We start from the raw sequence: 6,000 nt of genomic DNA, 5'->3' as shown, positions 1-6,000 counted from the left end.
TTGATTAGATGACAGGTGTGGTTGATAGAGGTAATAGTGTTGACATAATACGCTGAAACTTCTGTGAGGTGTTCGAGTTGGTACTGCACAACACTTTGATTAAAAAAAACTAGAATGGTATAAAATTAATGTGGCAGACTTACATGGATTGAAAACTGGCTAACAGAGAGGACTCAAAATGTAATTGTAAATGGGGAATCATCATCTAGTGTGTTTCTAGTGGAATCCCATAGGGATCAGTTCTTGACCCTCCACTATTTAATATTTTTATCAATGACTTGAAAGAAAACAAAATCATCAAGAAAACTTGCAGATGACACAAAAATTGGGGGCGTGGTAAATAATGAAGAGGACAGGTCACTGAGACAGAGCGATCTGGATCACTGGGTAAACTGGGTACAAGCAACAAAATGTATTTAAAAACAGCTAAATGTAAATGTATATATGTAGAAATAAAGAATATAGGGTATACTTATAGGACCGCTTTAAGATCAAGACTGGATGTTCTTCTGAAAGATCTGCTGCAAGAATTACTTTGGGGAAGTTCTCTAGCATCTGTCAGACAGGAGATCAGACAAGATGATCACAATGGTCTCTTCTGGCCTTGGAATCTATGAATCAATCACCAGCAGTCCTCCCACCCACTCCCTGTCTTCCTGCTTCCCTTCCCATCACTATGTCTACTGCTCCCCGCTCCATTCCAGGTCCCATCTAGGGACATGCTTCCAGCCCACCACCGCTCCATCCCTCTTGTCCCCTTCTCTTCCCCCGTGCCGCTGCCTTTAAGACTCTCCTATGTCTGTTAGCATCCAGACTACAGACAATCTCCCCCTACAGCAAGTGAAGCTGCTGCCTTCGGGAGGTGTAGGCGGCAGCAGGGAGGAGACAGATTTGCCGGCAGCACCAGGCATTCCGTCTCGAGGTGGGGAGAGGCAGCCAGTCATTTTCCTGTGCGTCGGGCTTTTCCGGTGGTCCGGTTTGCACGAAAAACACACAACAGGTGGGTGGCCATTGGTGTCCAGAACATTCCCTGTAATTTCGGAATTGATGGGGTGTGGCATTCCAAAGCTGTCATGTTACAGACCAAGATCTGCCATCTAGCTCAATGCTAGCCCTTGCTTCACTCAGCCAACTATGGCGGAGTTTGTAAGAAGCTCATAGAGATATAACGCACTGCCTCTGCATTCAGAGGCTAACTTGAGATCATCTCATTTCAAATACCTGTATGACTCCCCCACGCCCCTGGGTATCCACTTTCCACTCCAGCTCCCCTGTTCACCCCTACCGTCTACCTCCTCCCAGCTCCCTGCTTCCCAGGTCATTTGATGAGATTACAGGTGTGGTTGATAGAGGTAATAGTGTTGACATAATACACTGAAACTTCTGTGAGGTGTTTGAGTTGGTACCGCACAACACTTCGATTAAAAAAACTAGAATCGTATAAAATTAACGTGGCAGGTAATGAGAGATCCATGGTCAATGGGGGGAACTCAGCGGTCACTTAATTCGTCACAATGTTAAAGACGTCTCTCAAGTTGCCGCATGTTGTCCAACATAACGAAACCCAAGTACTTGTACGTGTCACCCAAAAGAGCAACTGCTAACATATTTGCAAGGGATAGTTGTTTCAGCTCCAGACAGCAATTACAATAGCATGTCAAGGCTCCTGAGAGACTGGTGAGTGAGAAGCGTTTTAGAGGATGTTACTTCATGCATGGAACTTTTTGAAGTGCTAGGGATGAATTGTCAGGAACTGGTGGAACACGTGCAGGACAAAGTGTGAAACAAAGCTGGGGGCACGCAGCATTTCTGTATGAAGACGAGTAACATAATGGAAAAAACCCACAGAATTTCCTCTTACCCAGTTCAGACAAATGCCATATCGTTTTACACTTCAGTGCCTTCAAGGACTCAAAAAAAGAGCATTTTTAACATTTAATTTGAATGATCTGACCTAGTGTTGTGCTGCTTTATGTAATTTTACAGAGCAAAAAATTATGTGCTCTGTGATGCTTTAAGCTGGTGCTGTGATTTTACATCCCTAAGCTTTGTATGGTAATCTTCTTTTATCCCCCTGTGTGGGTTGCAGCTGAATCCTTTCCATCACCTGTTGAGATATTAAACTGATAGAAAAGTCCTGCGTCCAAGGGCTTGCTTCTGAAACCATTGGACACATTTTTTCGCCCCAAAGACTCGTGTGTGTGTGAGAAAGAGAGAGGGAGTGAGTGAGAGTGTGTGTGAGGATTTATACAAATTTATGCAAATAAGGTCCGTGGTCTAAAAAGGAGAATTCTGATGCTGACCATTATCTTTTGCATTAAAACATAAACTGGTCGGCGTCAGAATTCACCTTTTTCAGACCACGGGCCCCATTAGCTCTCATGAAATTCCATGCCCAAACTCCCACTGACGTCAGCGGAAGTAGGATTAAGCCCCATAGCTTAGGCTGAACACTATTATTTGGCAACAGAGTGGCAGTTCAGCACATAAGAAATGCCTTTGTTACTGCTATAGGGAAAGTTCTCATTGCCTCTGGAACTGACAAAAAGGTAAGGTTACTAGAGGGTTATGGAAAAGCAAAATGTTTTTCATTCTCAACTCAAACCTTTTGTGAAGAGGCATTTTTCACAGGCAGACCACTATCCGTGCATTGCAAAGTGCTATGTCTATGTGTGAACAAGGTTATTAAAGGCACCTGTTACATGAATGAGTCACTTCTTAAGAAATGTAAACCTGAGAAGTAGTGTGACTTCCCTGCAGGCCACAGAGGAAATGAACCACCTTCTCCATTACTTTTCTTGCTGCACCTGTCCTGACTGTGAGCAAGGATAGTTGGTGCTCAGTCTAGCTACATGGTCAATGGGCATCACCCTGTGCTATGCAAAAATTCCTCTAAATGCTATTACCTCTTGGTGACAAGTCATCAGGATTCTGGAACTGATTACTTCTCAGGTCATCTGTATTTACCTATGAATGGTTGAGACATGGATATTGGCCATTTCACTCAGTTCCAAACTTCGTAAGATGGAGCAAGAAAACTTCTTCCACAGTGTCTTTGTTAGGATACATATCCACAGCTGCTGGGAGCCAGGCTCACAGCTAGGTCAACAGACTTGCGCTGTCAGGGCTTGGGCTCTGAAAATAGCTATGTAGGCATTACTTTGATGTTTGCGCTCAGGCTGGTGCTAGGCTTTAGAGCTTGCACTCCCACCCCAGCCACAATGCGCATAGTGCTACTTTTAGCGTACGAGCATAAGCTCCTCTATCACAAGTCTGTTGACCCAGGTTGCAAGACTCCCTCCTAACAGCTGTGTAGACAGATCCTTATTTATCTTGCTACTGTTGTCTATCCTTCAATACTCCATCCTCGGCATGAAGTGTGGCTGACTACAGATGGACAACAGCGCGAGGGTCTTCACATACCATTTGTTGAGCATATTCTTCGAGCCAAAACTAAGAGAATGATTTTCTTACTATAATTTGCTCCTAGTTCAGAAGGTTCTGGGGAAATCTCAAAACCTCAGTTACTGCTGGCACTGAAATCTTGAAAGTGCAAGTAAAACTAAAGTCCTACATTTGCTCCCTATCTCAGATACTATAACGGGAATAGGAGTAACTCATGCACAACTAGTATTCTCCTTTGGTCACAGTTAAGGTTAACAGGCTGAAAAACAGACAGGGAGGGTGTATGGTCTCTGCTCTGTTAAAGAAAACCCTGTTCATACTTGTATAGAAGCTGTTCAAGAACCGTTCACCCTTACCTGGACTTCAGTTCCATAACCATGCTTCAAAGGAAGAGGCAAAGTGATGAGGGTGTTAATACTTGTCTAATTATTTATTCACGTGAAATCATGCATTAACCAATTATTGAATGATACAGTATTTGGCTAGATAGAGCCCAAAACTGCTCTTAATGTCAGGTATGATTCCCATTGAAGTCAATGGGAGTTCTTTGTGTGCATTCCAAAGGCACCGTCTGGTCTTAGCATCAAAGTTATGACCCACATAAACGCTCCTAATCTGAGTTTAAAGTACATATAGGTGGAAAAAGAGTGAAGTTTTACAAATTAGGAAAGGACTGAATATTTGAGTTCCAGTTGAAGTTCCTCTGCATTTCATGACCCTTTCTCGCACCCCCTTCTAGAATACTGGTTCAGTGTACTGGTCAGTGCAAGTTTCAGTCTAAAAATCTCCAAAGGGAAGGGTCCAATTAACTGGAAAGTTGTGTACCTGGATGTATGTTGGCCTCATGAAGGAAGTAAGTCATTTGAAAATAGGGAATTTGGGGTTGCTGTTGGAGGAGGGTGAGAAGAGAGAGAGAGCCCCCTACGCAGCACCACCCATCCCAGAATAATAGCCCGATGGTCAGGGTACTCCCCTGGGATGTGGGAGACCTAGGTTTAAGGCCCTGCTCTGTATGAGATAGAAGAGGCACTTATCCTGGGTCTTCCACACCCAAGGTGAGTGTCCTAACCACTGGGCTATTGGCTATTCTGGGTGGGTCTCTCCCTTGTTTTAACCAGAAACTCCAGCCTACACAGAAATCGTCCTGATAAAGGCTTCCTTGAACATTTTTTGCCTCTGTCTTCACTAACAAGGTCAGCTCCCAGACTGCTGCGCTGGGCATCACAGCATGGGGAGTAGATGGCCAGCCCTCTGTGGAGAAAGAGGTGGTTAGGGACTATTTAGAAAAGCTGGACGTGCACAAGTCCATGAGGCCAGACGAGTTGCATCCGAGAATGCTAAAGGAATTGGCGGCTGTGATTGCAGAGCCATTGGCCATTATCTTTGAAAACTCGTGGCGAACGGGGGAAGTCCCGGATGACTGGAAAAAGGCTAATGTAGTGCCAATCTTTAAAAAAGGGAAGAAGGAGGATCCTGGGAACTACAGGCCAGTCAGCCTCACCTCTGTCCCCGGAAAAATCATGGAGCAGGTCCTCAAAGAATCAATCCTGAAGCACTTACATGAGAGGAAAGTGATCAGGAACAGTCAGCATGGATTCACCAAAGGAAGGTCATGCCTGACTAATCTAATCGCCTTCTATGATGAGATTACTGATTCTGTGGATGAAGGGAAAGCAGTGGATATATCGTTTCTTGACTTTAGCAAAGCTTTTGACACGGTCTCCCACAGTATTCTTGTCAGCAAGTTAAAGTAGTATGGGCTGGATGAATGCACTATAAGGTGGGTAGAAAGTTGGCTCGATTGTTGGGCTCAACGGGTAGTGATCAATGGCTCCATGTCTAGTTGGCAGCCGGTGTCAAGTGGAGTGCCCCAGGGGTCGGTCCTGGGGCCGGTTTTGTTCAATATCTTCATAAATGATCTGGAGGATGGTGTGGATTGCACTCTCAGCAAATTTGCGGATGATACTAAACTAGGAGGAGTGGTAGATACGCTGGAGGGCAGGGATAGGATACAGAGGGACCTAGACAAATTGGAGGATTGGGCCAAAAGAAACCTGATGAGGTTCAATAAGGATAAGTGCAGGGTCCTGCACTTAGGACGGAAGAACCCAATGCACTGCTACAGACTAGGGACCGAATGGCTAGGCAGCAGTTCTGCGGAAAAGGACCTAGGGGTGACAGTGGACGAGAAGCTGGATATGAGTCAGCAGTGTGCCCTGGTTGCCAAGAAGGCCAATGGCATTTTGGGATGTATAAGTAGGGGCATAGTGAGCAGATCGAGGGACGTGATCGTTCCCCTCTATTCGACATTGGTGAGGCCTCATCTGGAGTACTGTGTCCAGTTTTGGGCTCCACACTACAAGAAGGATGTGGATAATTTGGAGATAGTCCAGCGAAGGGCAACAAAAATGATTAGGGGTCTGGAACACATGACTTATGAGGAGAGGCTGAGGGAACTGGGATTGTTTAGTCTGCAGAAGAGAAGAATGAGGGGGGATTTGATAGCTGCTTTCAACTACCTAAGAGGTGGTTCCAGAGAGGATGGTTCTAGACTATTCTCAGGGGTAGAAGAGGACAGGACAAGGAGTAATGGTC

Source organism: Chelonia mydas, chromosome 6, assembly GCF_015237465.2.
Source record: "Chelonia mydas isolate rCheMyd1 chromosome 6, rCheMyd1.pri.v2, whole genome shotgun sequence".
Classification (NCBI taxonomy): Eukaryota; Metazoa; Chordata; order Testudines; family Cheloniidae; genus Chelonia; species Chelonia mydas.
The sequence above is the reverse complement of the archived record's forward strand: the minus strand, read 5'-3'. Positions refer to the sequence as shown.